This window comes from Erinaceus europaeus, chromosome 17 (genome assembly GCF_950295315.1).
Source record: "Erinaceus europaeus chromosome 17, mEriEur2.1, whole genome shotgun sequence".
NCBI lineage: Eukaryota > Metazoa > Chordata > Mammalia > Eulipotyphla > Erinaceidae > Erinaceus > Erinaceus europaeus.
In genome coordinates, this window is record NC_080178.1 from 45,203,090 (window position 1) to 45,222,288 (window position 19,199).

Sequence of the window (19,199 nt, forward strand, 5' to 3'; positions counted from 1 at the left end):
TATATAGTCTGCCCTAATTTATGGATATATGTGAATATAGGCCCTGTCTCATGAGACCAGAGCACTGCTCAGCTCTGGCTTATGGTGATGTTGAGAACTGAACCTGGGACCTTTGGTGCCTCAGGCCAGAAAGACTTTTTGCACAACTATTATGCCATCTCCCCAACCCAATACCTCTGTCTTTTACTGTAGTAACCTCTACAGCCTTTCCATACTTAGAAAAAAGCTGTTCTTAATAGGTGAGTCATGGGTGACTAGGTAAAGGGGTGAGTTGGTTGCGTACACTGTACTTGAGTTCAGTCCTCTACTCTCTGTTCTTCAGAAGTTCATGAGTGTTCATCTCAATTGAATCTCAGTTCGGGAGTTGGACAGTAACACAGTGGGTTAAGCACACATGGCACAAAGTGCAAGGACTGGTGTAAAGATCCCAGTTTGAGCCCCCCCCCCCGCTCCCCACCTGCAGGGGGTGGTGCTTCACAAGTGATGAAGTGGGTCTGCAGGTGTCTATCTTTCTCTTCCTCTCTCTGTGTTCCCCTCCTCTCTCTCTTTCTCTCTGTCCTATCTAACAACAACAACATCAATAACAACAATAAGAAGAACTACAACACTAAAAGAAGGGCAACAAAAGGGAATAAATAAATAAATAAATAAATATTTTAAAAAAGAATATCAGTTTGTTTGCCTCACTTCAGGCAACTTCCATGGCATGAACTTAGTAGTGGAAATCAGGTGCCAGAGCACAGAAGATATCTACAACAGCAGGACTTCTTCGTGGAGCCCTATTAGTTTCTTCAGCTGGAGGAACAGAGCTGCAGGTGTCTCTCCACCTCTCTATTTCCTCCTCCCCTCTCAATGTCTGTCTATCCAATAATACTAACTAATTGCCGGATTAGCTTTGCGGGCGGGAGACAGAGACGACCAGGGACTCATGGCTCAGCTGAGAACGCAGTTCAGTCTTTATTCAAGAGTGGGGATGCAGTTCAAAAAACTAATCTCTTCTAATCACAACACGATTCTGTCCTGCATCTCTCTTCTCTGGCGGAAGAGTCAGGAACAAAGGAAGTACATAGGATAGGGGACGTGGAGAAGGGAAGAGGGGGAACCAGGGAGGACTAAACTTAATGTTCCAGAGGCAGGGGAAGTGAGGGCCAAACCAATATCCAGGAGGCAGGGGGGTGCCCAGCTAACAGTGGACACACAAACAGAACTCATCACAAGCAACACAAAGCGAAACCAATGTGATGATAAAAACAGAAGGCTTCACAAGCAGAATCTAGAAGCATACCAACAAATAATAATATTTAATTTTTTTTAAATGAGAGATAGACACCTACAGACCTACTTCACCACTTGTGAAGTATTCTCCTGTGGGGGTTGGGGTGGGCACTCAGACCTTAGGAGGGAGTCCTTATACTTTTTACTAGTATGCTTAACTGGGTGTGCCAATGTCTGTCTTTCTCCCTCTCTATCTCTTCCTCCCTTCAATTTCTATCTGCTATGTCAAATAAGTTAAAAGAAAAACAGGGAGGGAAGAAGGAAGGAATGTGAAGAAATAGCCTCCAGGAGTGGTGGCTTTGCCATGTAGACACCTAGCCCCAGTGATAACCCTGGTGGCAGTAAACATAAAATAAGAAGTGCAAATTTCTCCCTCCCTTAAGTTTTATCAAAACATTCAAGGACATAACTAGGTAACTGGAGCATACAGATGGACTGTGTAAAATAAACAGATTAATTGAAAAGGGTTTATCATATTCCATGGTGGCAAGGCAGTTTATCCAAAGCATTCATTAACTGTGCACGTAAAGCACTCACAGAGGGATTTTTTTTTTTTGCTTTTAAATCTAATACATCTATAGAACAGTATATTAGATAATTTAGTGTGAATTTTAGAAAAAATGTAAAAATGAAAGCAAACTAGTGTTTTTTTTTTTTTATTTAAGAAAGGATTAATCAACAAAACCATATGGTAAGAGGGGTACAACTCCACACAATTCCCACCACCCAATCTCCATATCCCATCCCCTTCCCTGACAGCTTTCCCATTCTCTATCCCTCTGGGACCATGGACCCAGGGTCATTGTGGGTTGCAGAAGGTAGAAGGTCTGGGTTCTCTAATTGCTTCCCCGCTGTACATGGGTGTTGACTGGTCAGTCCACACTCCCAGTCTGCCTCTATCTTTCCCTAGTAGGGTGGGTCTCTGGGGAACCGGAGCTCCAGGACACATTGGTGGGGTCTTCAATCCAGGGAAGCCTGGCCAGCATCCTGATAGCATCTGGAACCTGGTGACTGAAAAGAGAGTTAACATATGAAGCCAAACAAATTGTTAAGCAATCATGGACCCAAAGGTTGGAATAGTGGAGAGGAAGTGTTAGGGTGTTACTCACTGCAAACTCTAGTGTGCTTCTGCTTTCAGCTAAAACTAGTGTGTTTTAACAAGAGTTATTTTAAAAATATTTATTGTAGAGAGAAGAGAGCACCAGAGTATGGTCACTCTGGCACACGCTGTTGCTGGAGGTCAACCTTGGGGACACTGTGCTTCTGAGCCCAGATTTTTATCTATTGTGCCACCTCCCAGGTTACAACAAATTACACTGCAAAAATATTTGATTTGGGGGCCATGCAGTGGTGCACCTTGGTTAAGTGCTCACATTACAGTGCTCAAGGCACCAGGTTCAGAGCCCCTCGTCCCAACCTGCAGGAGGAAAGTTTCACGAGTTATGACACAGGCTGCAGGTGTCTCTGTTTCATTCCCTCTTTTTTTTTTTTTTTCTTTTTTTGCCCCCAAGATTATTGCTGGGGCTCAGTGCCCATACTATAAATCCACTAGTCCTGGAGGCTATTTTTTCCCCTTTGTTGCCCTTGTTGTTTATCATTGTCATTTTTATTATTATTGTTGCTGTCATTGTTGTTGGATTGGACAGAGAGAAATCAAGAAAGGAGGGGAAGACAGAGAAGGGGAGAAAAAGATGGACACCTGCAGATCTGCTTCACCGATTGTGAAGCAACTCCCCTGCAGATGGGTGTCGGGGGCTGCAAACCAGGATTATTATGTGCTTTGCACCATGTGCACTTAACTCACTGCACTACTACGAACACCCCTCTTTCCCTCTTTATCCCCACCTTCCCTTTCAATTTCTCTGTCTGAATACAATAATATATAAATAAAAGGTTGAAAAGGATTTATAAAATTAATTGATTTCTTAATACAAGGTAATGGTGTGGTGGGGAGATCCAGAGCATCCTATTGTTTCTGAGTGACATTTCAGTGTCTCAGCAGATTATGTTCAGAATACAAATAGTAGAGCTGTCTTCACAAACTCTTGAGTTCAGTTTAGCTACCACATTGCCATCATCATCATCATCATCATCATCATCATCATCATCATCATCATTTCCATGACCAAGAGCTTTCACTGACTTTACCCTGTTCTGGAAGTTCACCATATACTGTTAGGGTTGCAGCTTCCTCTCCACTGTGCATATGGCATCAGCTTTGTTACCCCAGTGGTCTGGAGCACCAACCAGTGTAACATGTGAGGTGTTTCTCCAGATCCTCTGATATGACATCTCTTTATACCATCAAAATGCATTGCTTCTAATCATACACTTCTTAACAAGTAATTTCCTACGCACACTCTTGACTGTCCTCTGCAATCATCAGTTCTCTCTCTTAGTTCTTTGCCTCTTTGTTTTTATTCTTGTGCATGGGATTGGCAGACACCTCACAGTCTGCCTACATCCTTCCTGATTATGGCAGTGAAACGGCCACTGCTTTCAGAGATGACTACAAGTCTCTTCATCTTTTTTTCTTTTCTGAGACTTTAAATAAAATTTAAGTATTCATAATAATCTTAAGATGACTAACCAGTTGCCCAGATGAAGTGAATTTCCTGGAGTTACAAATACAATGAGCTTTTGGGTGGGAAAAGATGAAAGTAGTGAAGTAGCAGGGCCCATATTGAAGAACCATGCATTCTCAGACAGAATTTCTAATTTTCTTTTCCTATAAACCACTTGAAGTCTCTGAACACCAAAGGGCCTAGAACTGAAGGTGATTTTGTCTGGCAGAGACAAAATTATGATTTCCAAAGTAAATACCCCATACAATGTATTGCTTTTTTGTTATCAAATTCTGTTGCTAATCAGACTTCTTATCCTCAAGTGTGGATACTGAATCAGCTTAAATGAATATATGTCATTGTCTCTTGGTAGATGGGTTACCCTGTTTCATGAACTGTCAGTTCTAAAATGACAAAGGGAAAACCAACTTTTTTTTTCTTGTTTATAAAATGACAACGGGAAAATCAATTTTTTTCTTGTAGTTATTTTTATTGTTATTGATGTTGTCATTGTTACATAGGACAGAGAGAAATGGATAGAGGTGGGGAAGACAGGGAGAGAAAGACAGACATCTGCAGACCTGCTTCACTGACTGTGAAGCCACTCCCCTGCAGGTGGGGAACCTGGGGCTTGAATCTGGATCCTAACAGGGTCCATGTGCTTAGTGCCACGTGTGTTTAACCCTCTGCGCTACTGCCCGACTCCTGCTACTTTGTTTTTATATTTAATAATGAGTTTTGCAAACATTTCTTTATTTTTATTGTTGTTGTTATTGATGCCGTTGTTGTTGGATAGGACAGAGAGAAATGGAGAGAGGAGGAGAAGACAGAGAGGGGAAGAGAAAGATAAACACCTGCAGATCTGCTTCACCGCTTGTGAAACGACTGCCCTGCTGGTCGGGAGCCAGGGCCTCGAACCGGGATCCTAACACTGGTCCTTGAGCTTTGCGCCAGTGCGCTTAAGCCACTGCACTACCACCCGACCCACGTAACATTTCTTTTTTCTCCTTTTTATTTATTTATTTATTTATTCCCTTTTGTTGCCCTTGTTTTTTTGTTGTAGTTAGTATTGTTGTTGTCGTCGTTGTTGGATAGGACAGAGAGAAATGGAGAGAGGAGGGGAAGACAGAGAGGAGGAGAGAAAGATAGACACCTGCAGACCTGCTTCACAGCCTGTGAAGCGACTCCCCTGCAGGTGGGGAGCCGGGGTTTGAACCGGGATCCTTATGCCGGTCCTTGTGCTTTGCGCCACCTGCGCTTAACCCGCTGCGCTACCGCCCGACTCCCTCTCCTTTGTTTTTTTAAGTCTTGTGAAATGCCATTGTGGCCTGGTAACCTGACAAGATGGACGATGATATAGATAACATTAAACCCAATGAATCTAAATAAATTAAATAATAATTAAATACAGTGTGACTATCCTTGCGTGATTTGTTTACAGTCGGTATGACATTTGGTACATGAGGTTTTATGGATTTCTGAAAAAAGGTAGCAAAATTTACATATGAAATTACAAAATTATGATTATTGTTTTCTCTTCTGCACATCTTTTGTTGTTTCATGTAAGAACTTACTCATTGCTTTGCATGTTTCTCTTTTTTTTTTCCACCTTAGATGCTATTCTACCTTTGTGACTTCACTCACCATCTGTACTGCTATTATGAATGAATTGATAGCTGCCAGTGGTGGCAATTTGGTGTATATTTTCCATAACATCTGTACTAAGATTTAATATTGGAGGCTAGGGTATTAATCCATCTGTGTACCATTACCAGAAAAACTTGAAAGAATCAGTATATAAGGCAAAGACAAAAATAGCAGCCATCTGAAATTCTTAAAACATTTGATATTAGGATGAAAGTATTGAAAGAGTTTTCTATAGCTTTGGCTATACTGTTAAAGCAGAAGAAACAATTAGCTGGTGCAAGTTGTAAAGTCATTGCCAAATGATTTGCATAATACCTTAATTTTCAAAGTTCAAGTAGCATCTGTGTATATCCTGCTTTTTCCTAAGATGCATACACACTGATGGTGAAGTTTGTTTTATAAATTAAGCACAATAAGAGATTAATAGCAATAACAAAGGGATAGTTGCAATATTATTGTAATAAAAGCTGTGTTTCTCTGCCACCAAATAGCATGTAATTTCTTATCAAAATTGGCCATGGGGTAACAATTACTGGAATGGAAAAGTTCAGATGAGATTTCAAGTCCATTTACAATGGTTCTCGCACCCATTTACAAATCAGAAGTAAAAAACACAATTGAATGATAATATACTCATTTTCAAGAGGTGACTTTTCTAAAGTTAGAAAGGTGTCTTTGGACAACTTGACTACTCAGTGGCCTTATTTTGATAATTTGATGTTATAAAAAATAGGTTTATACAGATGCTTGCATTAGGCAATTGGGTTGGCAGACTCTATGTTTGGAATTTAGAAGCTGAAGATCCTCACAAAGCTAAGTAAGTATTTAGAAATTCATAATTTATACCCTTTTCTCTAAAATGTTTTATCACTTTAGAGATTCTTATATCATTCCAGAGTCATTTTGATGCACCTATTTAGTTTTTACCAAAGCACTGCTCAGCTCTGGCTTATGGTGGTGCTATGGTTTGAACACTGGGGCCTGGAGCCTCAGGCATGAAAATCTTTCAGATAACCACTATGCTGTCTCCCCAGCCCTACTTTTTTGGTTTTTTTTTAATTGCTTTTCAGGAGTATAGTGAAGGAAACTTAGTTCTCTATGTAAGTTACACAGTACATCTTAAATTTAAAATATGCTCATTTTGCACAGAAGTCTTTGTGTGAAGTCTGTTTTGTTTTGAATGCCTTCTACATGAGGTGGAACATTGTTCACTGTCTCATTCACAGTTTTAAGTGAGTTAGATGTAAATGAATGAAACATGACAGCATTCTGCATGAATAGTATAACCTGTTGTCATGTTTTCTCCCTAGATGTACAACATTGTCTCATCATAAATGTGGTGCTGCTATCTGTCAAACCAGCTTTAGTAGAGACAGCAACATTCTCATAGCCATTTTTTGTGTCAATGGCAGTATTTGCCGATGGGACCAACTTCGACAAAATACCTTTTCCTAATCAAAATTAGGGTGTGTTTTCTGAGTACAGGAGAACTAATGTATCTTGCTATTAAGGGCACTTAGAGCCATTAAAGTTGTCTGTCAGCATTCAATCAAGGTGAGCTGAATGTAGTGATGTTTACACAGTTCACATTCTTTGTACTGTCTCCTGCTCAGACTCTACTGCTTTTAATAAAATTTTATTTTTGTAAAATTGTGTTGATTCATTGTGATGAAAAGAACGGTTGAAAGCAATAAATGTATGCCTTACCTTTTTGTAATGATCTTTATTTTTGTAGTTCTTTTTCCTGGAAAAGAAATGCAATGTAGTAAAGTATAAGCTCCGTATAGGACATAAATTGTGCTTCTGCCAGGCCAAATAAAGGTTGGATTATTTACTTCTAAACAAAACAAAACAAAAATGAGATTCTGCTGCCGCCATGTGTTGACCTTGGATAAGTATCTTAGAATTTGTTCCAGTTTCCTTATATGGAACAGGGATAATCAGCTTCATAGGGTTATTGTATCAATCCAGTCAGTTAACACATGTAAAGTACCTGGAATGCAGCCTACACTAAACCGTAAATACATTTTTAAGTTTATTAAAAATTTTAGTTTTAAAATATTGTCAGCATGGCTGCACTACTCTGACCTGGCTTTCAAATAGACTCATCACCAAAGTTTCCTCCAATGCAGAGGGAGCTGGGCTTGAACCTAGGTTGCAGGCATGTCAGAGCATCCCAGTATTAATCTATTTTATTTATTTACTTATTTATTTTAACCAGAGAACTGATCAGCTCTGACTTTTGGTAGTATGGGTGATTGAACCTGGGACTTTGGAGCCTGAGGCATCACCATTATGATCTTTGCATAACCATTATGCTATCTCCCCCCACCCACACCACACTATTAAAGTGAGATATTTTAATGGCCTGCAAATTATATATATATGTATATATAATTTTTATAAGTGTTCCCTGAGGAGTAAACTCTGGCTGTGAGCATACTGAGCAAACTCCCAAGCCTATTTTTTCTTTCCATTTATCTAGAGAGACACCTAGCACCATGCCACCATTCATGGAGCTCTTCCCCCACTCCTCCCGTTCTCTTATGCTCTCTGGTTCTCCTGTTTCATACCTGGTTTGAACCAAGGTATGAAACCCAGGTATTGAAGCCAGGTTTGAAAGGTCAGGTGATTACAAAATACAAAGACTGATTTTTTGACAAGTTTGTTTTAGGTTTATGGCCCTTATTTATATAACAACGACCATGATAATACATCCTCTTGCACATTTATTTTTTCCTTCTTGAAAATTGTGATTAGTAGTGGTTTACAAAATTGAATGCACCCTCCCACCTCCCAAAGAAAATCACTATAGGTGACTGTCACTCACCTATAGTGGCAGAGCTTGGCACATGCCCTTGAAGTACTGGTCCTCAGGGCAGGTCGCTAGTTGTGAGGGAGATCAGAGGTCATACGCTGGGTGGCATAATCTTTTTTTAAAAGGCCGTTGTGCACCTGAGAGGTGATGTTGGACTCTCATGCAAGAAGTTTTGAGTTCAAACCTTGGCATCTCATGCCAGAGTGATGCTCTGGTTCTCTCTCTGTCTGTCTCCTCCTCCATAACCTCTGTCTTACTAATAAATAAATAATTTTGGTTTTCAGAAAAAGTACAGAAATGGAGTTCATTTCCATTTAACATCCTCCAAGAATAATGCTTCTTTTAAAGTAATGATATGAAATCATGAGTATATGTTATGTGTGAGCATGTGTATTCATAACCTCTGGTATACTGTCAGGATCTGTTGAACAATTTATACATTTTTTTTCATTTATTTTTTAAGGGAAGATACCAGTATTTTAGGAACTTTTATGCAAGGAGACTCAGTAATACAGTGTCTGCTTTTTTTTTTCTTTCTTTTGCTTTATTTTAGTTTTCTTATATTTTATAGGACAGAGAGAAATTCTGAGGTGGGAAGAAAGACACCTGCCAATATTACTGCCTTACTACTCCTGAAGCTTCCCCCCTCCTCCACCCCCTGCAGTTGGGGGCTGAGATCTTGAACCTGGGTCCTTGTGCATGGTCATGTGTAATCCAAGTGTGCCACCACCCTGCTCTTGATGTGTACATTTTTTAAAAGATTTTTAAAAACATTTATTCATTTTCCCTTTTTGTTGCCCTTGTTGTTTTTATTGTTGTAGTTATTATTGTTGTTGTTATTGGTGTCATCGTTTGGATAGAACAGAGAGAAATGGAGAGAGGAGTGGGAGACAGAGAGAGGGAGAGAAGTTAGACACCTGCAGACCTGCTTCACCGCTTGTGAAGCGACTCCCCTGCAGGTGGGGAGCCGGGGGCTTGAACCTGGATCCTTATACCAGTCCTTGTGCTGTGCGCCATGTACACTTAACCCGATGCACTACCCCTGACTCCCAATGTATACATTTCTTAACCTGCACTGAAAGTGTTAGTTGTCATGGGCCAAGAAGCTCTGTTGATAGATATGCAGTTGGTAGCAGGTTCTGAATCTATTGTGACTTTCAGTTTGACTGAGAAGATTATTTGTAACACTTGGATTCTGAAAAGGAATTTTATGATGATTTTCTTTTCCAGTTAACAGTAGTTAAACTCTGGTAAAGCTCATTGTCTATGATACTCCCACAGCTCAAAGTTTGATGAAATTGCATTTTTATTTTTACATCTGCACTCACTTCTTTACTATTTCATATCTTTATTTGTTGGATAGAGACAGACATTGAGAGGAAATGGGGGAGTTAGAGAAGAGAGGAAAGGAACATCTGCAGCACTAACATCTGCAGCAGTAGCATCAGGAGCACTGCTTCATCACTCATGATGCTTCCCTCCCTGCAGCAGCTAGGGATCAGAGGCTTAAACCCAGGTCCTTCTGCACTGTTATATGCACTCTACTGGTGTGTCGCCACCTAGTTCCTGAATTACATTTTCAGACTGAAAATAGACTGGAATAGTCTGGGAATGATGATTCAAAACTAGGATGAGGGCCAGGCGCTAGCACACCGGGTTAAGTGCACATAGTGTGAAGCACAAGGACCTGCACAATGATCCCAGTTCAGTTCCCTGCAAGGGGGAGGGGTCATTTTGCAAGCCGTGAACCAGGTCTTCAGATGTCTGTTTTTCTCTCCTCCTCTCTAACTTCCCCTCCTCTCAATTTTTCTCTGTCCTGTCTAACAGCAGTCATAACAAGAATAACAGCAGCAACAATGGACAAAAGATGGCCACCAGGAGCAGTCAATTTGTAGTGTCAGCACTGAGCCCCAGCTATAACCCTGGAGGCAAAAATAACAAAAACTGGGAAGGTGTCTGCTTTGCTATATGATCCTCTCAGATTCAAGATCTAAGAGAAAGGAGGAAAACAGCTAGAATTCTATGCACTACTACACAGGGGCCTAACAGCCCCCAGATTCTAGCAGAGCTAAGGGAGCAGAAAGTTGTTCTTTGTTCCCACAGAGCATGGTGGTATTGATTCCAAAAGTTTTTGTTGAAAAAGGATAGGGGAGTAGTACCACTGTTATCCTATGGTTTTATCAGTGTTTGCTTTTATAAATAAAAAAATTCAAAAAAAAAAAAAAACCACAAAGCTGTCTGTCTTTCTGCTAACTGCAGAAAGATACAGGTTTTCTTAAAAAAGGTTTTAAATGAAAAAACATATTAGTTTGGAAGAGAAAAGGATAATCTATTCAACTTATTCTTCTCAAGGTATCCCCCCAAAAAATAAGTTGATAGCCATTGTATAAAGGAGAGAGGAGACCTTAAAGACAGGGTGACTGCACACAGGGGCAGGGAAAATGGGGGAAAAAAAGACTGCAACTTGCTCCTAGGGACAGGAGAAAATTAAAAAAGGCTGGAATTCATCAGTGTTTCATTAGTCATATCCTTCATCTTCCTCTCTTTCCTCCCCCTCATTATCAACTTCTCCTTCATCCTCATCTCCTTCTTCATATCTTCTTTTTTAAAAAAAATATTATCTATTTATTGATTGGATAGAGACAGTCAGAAATCAAGAGGGAAGGGAGGGATAGAGAGGGTGAGAGACAGAGAGACAGCTGCAGTACTACTTCACCACTTGAGAAGCTTTCCCCCCTGCAGGTGGGGACTGGGGGCTTGAACCCACATCCTTGCACATTGTAACATGTGAGTTCAACCATGTGCATCACCACCAGGCCCCCACTTCTTCATATCTTCTAATCCTTCTTCCTCTTCATCATCATCATCTTCCCCCTCACCTTATTCATCATCCATATCAGGAACCAAGTAGTACTGTAGTGTATTTGGCCAGATACCATCTTTAATGACCTCTCCTAACTCACCTGCGACTGCACCAAAATGGTCAGTAAACCAGGTGAAGAAGCTCTCTGGTTCCTCATGCTGTCTCTTTCTGTTGGTTTGATTTTGGGTTTGACTTGAACATTTGATCAAATCCTTTCCAGATTTCCATTTGATTTCAGTGGATCCTTCAAAAGAAGGATCACCACTCTCATTCAGATAAAATTCTTTGGAGAGAACTTTATTTTCAAAGTAAGGGTTTTCAACAAAATAAAAGTCTATTCTGTTACCTGATTTACTATCTTCAAATTCTGTCACTTCAACTCTTGTCAAGTAATGCAGTGCCTCTTCATCCTCTTCTCCAAGCAGTGTAGACACTTGTGGGTGGTTGACAAATGTTAATCCTAAATTTGGGATATTGACCATCAATTCCGATCTCTTCTGAAAAAATGGCTGGCAGAGTTTGTTATATTTCTGTTCTACCTTCAAAATCGTCACTCCCCAGAAAGCAGCTTGATAAAAAAGCAACAGGAAGCAATGGAATATATCCATGAAGTACAGAATGAAATAGACTTAATGAACAAGCCAGCTAGGAGGTTTCTAGAATTTTCTATCTCACCTTAACTCTAATCCCTGAGATTCTCAACTAAGACTCTTTGCTGACTCTCTACTACTTAAAAGAGTCAAAGTTCAGGTGTCTGCTGGGTAAGGAGGATGGCCTAGGTAGGTAAAAGTAATGCATCAAGTGAGCTGAATGTACCATGTTCCATTATATATATATCCTGAGTTGTAGTTTTAAACTGAGCTATGCGGCTTAATAGAAAATAGTAGGGTCCTCATGTCTGTGGCTCATGTGACTTTGTTTAAAGTATATGGAGAAATCCAATTTTGTTTTTTTTTTAAGTGCTAGAGATACCTAGAAGTTGTCAGACAACCTTTTGAGGACTGGTCCTTCGATTTAGAGATTTTCTTTGTTATCTTAAGTTGCTATTTATGCAATCTTCTTTCATTCTCTCCTATCCCCCCTATTTCTCTCTCTCTCTCCCTCTCTCACTATCTTTCCCCCTCTATGCCAAAGACTAAACCTGACACCTCAAAGCATCAGACACAAAAAATAATTTTGCCTAACCACTTATGCTGTTTCTCTGGTCCATTTTGCATTATATTAAGCACTTAGCACTGTTGGTGTAGAGTAAGAATGTGTTATACGTTCCTATCTTATTTTTCTTTCTTCAGTATATCTATATGGCCTCTAAAGCCTCAAAGGAAACGATTGAAAGTAAACCAACTCTCTCTCTTAATTCTGCAGTCAACTTTCTACCTAGACCTCCAGGTTAAAAACCCATCCCAGCCTCTGGAAATATTGCACCCGTAGCATTACTTATCACATTGGAGCTTAATAAGTCTGTCTTTACAAAAACAAGAACCAAAAGGTAACATGCTGGTCTTTGGGGGTGGCGCACACTTTACTAAATGTACTTTGAGTTGTATCTTGATTCAGGAATATTAGATATTTCCATTCATGCCTTCACATAGTGTCCCAGCGTTTGTGCTCCGTAGTGAGGACAGCAGAGATATCCAGGGCTCACAGTCTCTCAGCAGGAAGCTAGGGCTGCATGGTCATCAGCAGTTCCAAATACACTAGAAATTTCACTTACATTGTTTAGCAACTTTGCTTTAAATGTTAATTACACAGGCAGTGTGTGTGTGTGTGTGTGTGTGTGTGTGTGTGTACTGACTGCATTTTCTATGCCTGAGACAGTGCTGTCCATAATGCTCAAAAGTCAAGTTGTAAACAAGCATGCTGGGATTGAGGTCCAGTCTTATCAGACACATAGATCCCTAACCTCTGCAATGCAGATCCCAGAAAAGAACCACTGAGACAACTTCCATTGGCTGTATTTGCCTCTAAGATGATCATTACTCTAGATGTGTAATTGTGTAGTTGTTATTTTCTTATAGCATACTACATCCACATAGTTCATCAAAGAACACCAAAACAGAACTTCAGACCTCTGAGACTACAAGTTGTAGGGATCATGAGAAAGCAGGACAGGTACTGGTCTCCCCAGACAAGCAAATGATGGGGTGTCTGCCACTCAACACAAATAGGGCTGGGAGAACAAGGGTTCTGAGTTGATGTAGACCCTGCACTTCAATCAGAATTGTGACCACTCCTGCAACCAGAAGTCTCAGCCTATCAAACACACTGTGCTGATCGTTGTTCATACATCTTTTTATCAAACACAGTCCTGGAGTAATCCAGACTTGGGAGAGCACAGGAAGAATTCTGAAGGTAAGAAAGACCCTTGGTGTCATTGTAGGAGCTGTGCTATGGGTGCATGCATCGTGCCAAGGCCAACAGCCTGCTGTACTGCTGAAACATAAAAAAAAGGATCCAGAGACCAAGAGATTCTATGGAGATACCAGATAATGAAGACAAGGACGCTGTGTTCAAGAACCAGGTAGTGTTATGCTTTGATTGAGAGGTGGTGCAGTGGGGGCAGCAGACAAGACAAGGTCACTGCAGATATCCTGTGCATGTCTGCCTGGCAATGTGCCAAATCATGCATTTCATGTAAGAATGAAGTTTGAGTCATGACCTTGTTTCCAGGAACATACTAAAGGCATGTTTGGTGCACTACATTTTGGAGCTGATGTTACTTTCTGATCTCCTCACAGTTTATATAAATGCACTGGGGAGGGGTTTGGAGCATGAAGGAGGGTTTACTCTACTCTGTTGCATGAGTGCAGGGAAGAACATAGACAGTCACACATTTTCAGGTGCCATTCTGCTTGGCTTGCTTGAGCCAGACCTTAGGTTTGAAAAAGAAAGGCCTTGACTGAAAAAACTCTTCTCAGCTAGGAAAAAAACAACAACAGAAAAGCCCATAATTTGGACTCCTATGAAACATAGCCTTTGTAGAGAGAAATATTAGTAGTCCACAAAAAGAACTACATTTCCAGCATGTGTTTTATTTACTTATTAATTTTTTATTTATATTATTTTTCCCTGTAATGCTGGCCTACAATCAGAAAAAAAAAAAAAACAGTTCATGAAGAATGCAGCTAATAACCTTGGAGTCACAGATGCTATGAAGGCACATAGGAACCAGAAATGCCACTTTTTCTGTAAGAGTTGTTTCTGCCTCACTCTTGCATATAACCCTGTCTGGGAATGTTTGAACCCACCCTCTGGAGGGCAGATTGAAGGGATGTCAGTGGGCTTTACAAGAGTGATACTTCCTCTCTGGGTGGGAGCTCATTCCATAGAATCTTGGGCCCCTTCCCACACCCCCAGAATTGAGGTCTCCACCTGACTAAGACCCTCAGGTGAGCTATAGGTGCAGAAGGTTCAAGAAACCTCTTTTCAGATGGTAGTGACCATCATTTTCATGTTTTTCGTCACTATGGCTTCTTTTTTTATTTGCCTAAATCATCCTATTTTCAAACCATTATCTAGTTAAACTGACAATTCTGGACATAATAGTCCAGAGTATTGCCTTTGTTCAACATGCAGGACTTTGGGCCAGGGGTAGAGCTTAGTGGAAGACTCTGTGGTTGCATGCCTGTGGCCCTGGGGTTTGATTACACACCACACACACACACACACACACACACACACATACCCACACACACACCATAGGGATGAAAAAAAAGAACTGTTGCTTCTGGTAAGTTTTGCTCAGAGTCTCATTTGAGCACGTGAGTTCAACATGTGGCTGCTTCATTCGCACATTTAAACATTATTATTTTTTCTTTTAGATAGATAGAGAATGCAACCAGAGCACTGAGGCTTCCTTCAGTGTGGAGGGGCCGGGCCTGAAACCCAATTCTCCAATGACAAAGCAGCCACTGTATAAGCCAGCTATTTTACTAGCCCATCAGTTGTTTTCTTGCTCAGCTCAAAGAAATGAACTGCCCCTCTTTCATCTTGGAATTCATACATCTTTGAAGACCAATCACCAATGCTGCTGTCATCTCTGCAAAAACAAGAGGACTATTCTGAGTTTGCTAAAACAAAGAGATGCCAATTGTGAACTGGCCAAGAAAAAGCAACAAAACCAGGAAGTCTTGGAGCAACTAAAACTGCTGCAACTCAAACAAGAGTGAGTTTTGGTGGATTTGCAGGGAGACTCCAGTGGGGAAGGTTCGGGCAGCACAGCTAGTGCTTCAGCACATCTCAGCCAGCCAACTGGGGTCTCCACGCAGCCCTTCATCGCCACCATGCTTAGCATCAGGACAGCCTTGGTGGCCAGGAACAGTTGTCAATCAGCATCATGTCCTTTGGCTTTGTGATCAGTGGTGTTAGTAGAGGAAGAAGGGGCCAGTCTGAAGCAGGAACCCCTCCCAGTGTAGTTTTATCAACAGTCTGTTGGGGGCCCAGGACCCAGGGTCAGGAGTGTGGGGTCCCAAACTGGAAGCAGGGGCCAGGCCATCACGGAAAGCCTTCCCTATACTCATACCTGCCATTCTTCTGCAGCTCACCCTGGGATGAATATATCTCTCATTTTCATTTCCTGAGGAAAGAGAGTATTTAGTTGCTCTTGGCCTGAGGCTGAGCATTTGGGTCAGGGAGCAGGTTAGGAGAACAGTGAAAGAAACTGCTGTGGGGTAGACTCCCCCAAATGGAGGTAGTTCCTTCCTCCATAAAGCTAGTCTCTCTCTCTCTGTCTTCCTCCCTTGCTCCCTCTTTCCTTCCCTCCCTTCATTCCTTCCATATTTACTACTATATTATGTGGGGCTTGGTGTCCTGATGCTCCACTATTTCGGGCAGTCCTTTCTTTGATAGAATGTATGAACTAGAGGGAAACAGAGAGCAGGAGAGGCACCTGCAAAACTGTTCTACTACTTGTCAAATATCTCCATTGTGCGTGAGGACCTTGAACACAGGTCTTTGCAAATGGCAGATAGTGTACTCTTCTAGATGAGACACCACCAGGTCCCAAGTCCTGTCATCATCAAGTGCAATGGAATCTGCCCACTATCACCAGTGCTATTCAACATAGTGTTGGAAGTTCTTGTCATGGCAATCAGGAAGGAACAAAGAATTAAAGGCATACATATTTGTTGTATGCTTCTCATTGGTTTTGGTTTCCCCTACCCTGCCTCTGGAAGATTGTGGTTTAGCCCCTGCTAGTTTCTGGCCTCCCCTTCTCCCTGCCCCCAACCCTACATATTTCCTGAGTTCCTGGCTCAGTCTCCAGAGGAGAAGAATGCAGGACAGATCTGTGTGGTGATTAGTTTAAGAGTCTCTCTCTGCCACTGGAGGAGAAAGACAAGGGAGCACATGTTTGCCCACTCGTGAAAAAAGATTAAACTGCGTTCTCAGCTCAGCTGTGTGTCTCTGGTCGTCTCTGTTACCCACCTGTGAAGCTAGCCCGGTTAAAACAACACATATTGGAAGAGAAGCAGTCAAACTCTCCCTATTTGCATAGGACATGAGAGTCTACATAGAAAAATCTAACCAGAGAGATGGGCACTAGTGAAGCGGGTTAAGCTCACATGGCGCAAAGCACAAGGACTGGCATACAGATCCTGATTCAAGCCTGTGGCTCTACACCTGCAGGGGAGACTCTTCACAGGTGGTGAAGCAGGTCTGAAGGCGTCTATCTTTCTCCCCCCCTTTTGTCTTCCTCTCCTCTCTCCATTTCTCTCTGTCCTATCCAACAACAATATCATCAATAACAACAACAATAATAACTACAACAATAAAACAACAAGGGCTACAAAGGGGAATAAATAAATATTAACAAAAATATTTTTTAAAAAAGTAAAACCTAGGGAATCCAAAAAGAAGCTTTCAGAAGTCATCAGGCAATACAGTAAGGTGTCAGGCTACCAAATTAACATTCAAATGTCAGTGGCATTCCTCTTCGCAAACACTAAGTTAGAAGAAGTTGAAATCCAGAAGTCAACTCCTTTTACTATAGCAATAAAAACAAAAAATATCTAGGAATACACTTAACCAAAGAAGTAAAAGACTTGTATACTGAAAATTATGAGTCACTACTCAAGGATAATGAAAAAGACACAAAGATGTGGAAAGATATCTCATGTTCATGGGTTGGAAGAATTAGCATCATCAAAATGAATATACTACCCAGAGCCATACACAAATTTAATGCTCTCCCCATCAAGATCTCAACCACACTTTTGGGATTGATGTTACCCTGCATGCAGGGCAGGTCTGGAGGTAAAAGAAGATAGGATGGGTGGGGATATTTTAGGCAAAACAATCATTATGTAAATAGGCCATACTGTCAGCAATGCAGGATGGAGCAGGAGGGCTGGCTTAATGCCTGACAACTGGCTGCTTTAAAAATATTTAATTCAAAAGACTTAAGAGAAAAGAAATTCATCTAGGAAAAAAAAACTACAGAATATTGTTGAATGGATAGATAGTATTTTGTATTTCTAAACTTACTGGATAGATACGGAAATTGAGAGAAGGGGGAGACAGAGTGAGACACACATTGACTCACACATGCACCCCTGGCTCACTGCTAGGGAAGCTTCCACCTCACAGGTAGAGATGGGGCTTGAACCTGGGTCTTGTGTGCTCATTTGCATACACTACTGCACTGAGATTTTAAAGGGGGTAAAAATATTCTTTAAAAAAGGTTAGACATACCACGTAATGCTTGATGAGATATTTCTTCCATATCTGTTTGCAAAATAAGAAAAGATAAGGATGTCCATTTAGTCTTCCTTAGTCATTATGGAATGAAGTGACTTGTAACTACATGTAGAAGGCCTCAGGGAGCCAGGCACACTTGTTTGAGTACACACATTACAGTGTGCAAGGAGCCAGGTTCAAGTCCCTGGTCCCTGCCTACAGTGGGAAGCTTCATGAGTGGTGGAGCAGAGCTGCAGGTGTCTCTCTATTCCCCTCTCAATTTGTACCTGTTCATTAGTAAATAAATAAATAGTAATATATGTAAAATTTAGAGAGACAGAGAGAGAGAGAGAAGGATGGTACATATGATAGCAATACCAGCCTTCCTCTGCTGGCTGTGGCTGGATCTAGAGACATAATTAGGATTATTATACCATAATGCCAGGATTTTGTGGGGAGGCCTCTCTCAGGCACAGATTTCCTGGCATGTCCACCCTGTTGCGCACCAGGAGTGGGTGCTTAGGAAAATGTGAATCGAGGCAGCCGGGGTAGGGCCTTACGGGATTCTCTGTGTCCGTTGCTAGTGACATGACATAAAATGACCCAGAGACTGTGTTTAGGAATGATCCGTTTATTGAACAGCAAAGCAGGGGTTTAAGGGATCATAGGAGGAAGTAACATGTATATTCCATATATGGTAGGAAGTCAAGCGGCCTGGAGGGGGTCAGGACTTCTCTAGTGAATGATCTAAGGAACGAGGGAATTGTTAGAGGTTGAGAAAAGGTCAGGGTTTGATTAGTGACTATTGAGCAAGGGTTTATTTGGTTGGAGGAATGAGGAAATGGGGTTATCAATAACCAGAAGACAGAGACGGGTCCTGAGGGCAGAGAGAAGATGGATCAGGTATGATCAAAGGAACGGAGTGGGTTGGGAGAGGGCCTGAAGTTACTGTTTGACAGAGAGCAGAACAATGATGTATGGGTCATATACGATCAAAGAGATGAACTTCCAGTAACCCCAGAGCTAACTATCTGGTTTGGAAACGAGGAAGTGGGCTGTGTGTCAGGGGCTACAGGGTCTTTGTGAAGCAGGGATACTGATGGGGGGGGCAGATCCTGTTGGTTGTTTCCCTCCTTGCTTGGTCTCTAGTGGAGAGAGAGAGGCTAACAGGATGGTCATGCCATCCAGGCACCCATCTTTCAATGGGAGGTCCCACACCAAGCTCAACCATAATCTCACAATTTCCCTACACCATAACAATGCAGTGCATAAAGTAGGTTTCTGGTTCTGTTGTAGTGCACTTTCATTCCCTCCCTCTCTTCTCTCCCCCTTCCTCCCCCTCACCCCTGTAATGCAA

At 41.4% G+C, this 19,199-nt stretch overlaps 1 protein-coding gene and 2 pseudogenes across 1 annotated transcript in view; 2 read left to right on the forward strand and 1 right to left on the reverse strand.

Moving 5' to 3' along the window:
• The window catches only part of LOC132533722 (polycomb protein EED-like), a 385,841-nt gene extending 371,857 nt beyond the window's left edge, over positions 1-13,984 (forward strand). Inside the window, 1 exon segment of the mRNA XM_060175777.1 lies at positions 13,906-13,984. The gene's annotated coding sequence lies outside the window, so the exon portion shown is untranslated.
• LOC132533990 (polycomb protein EED-like) overlaps positions 1-19,199 on the forward strand; it is a 474,032-nt pseudogene that overhangs the window by 232,280 nt on the left and 222,553 nt on the right.
• On the reverse strand, positions 10,261-11,775 carry LOC132533956 (protein SET-like; annotated as a pseudogene).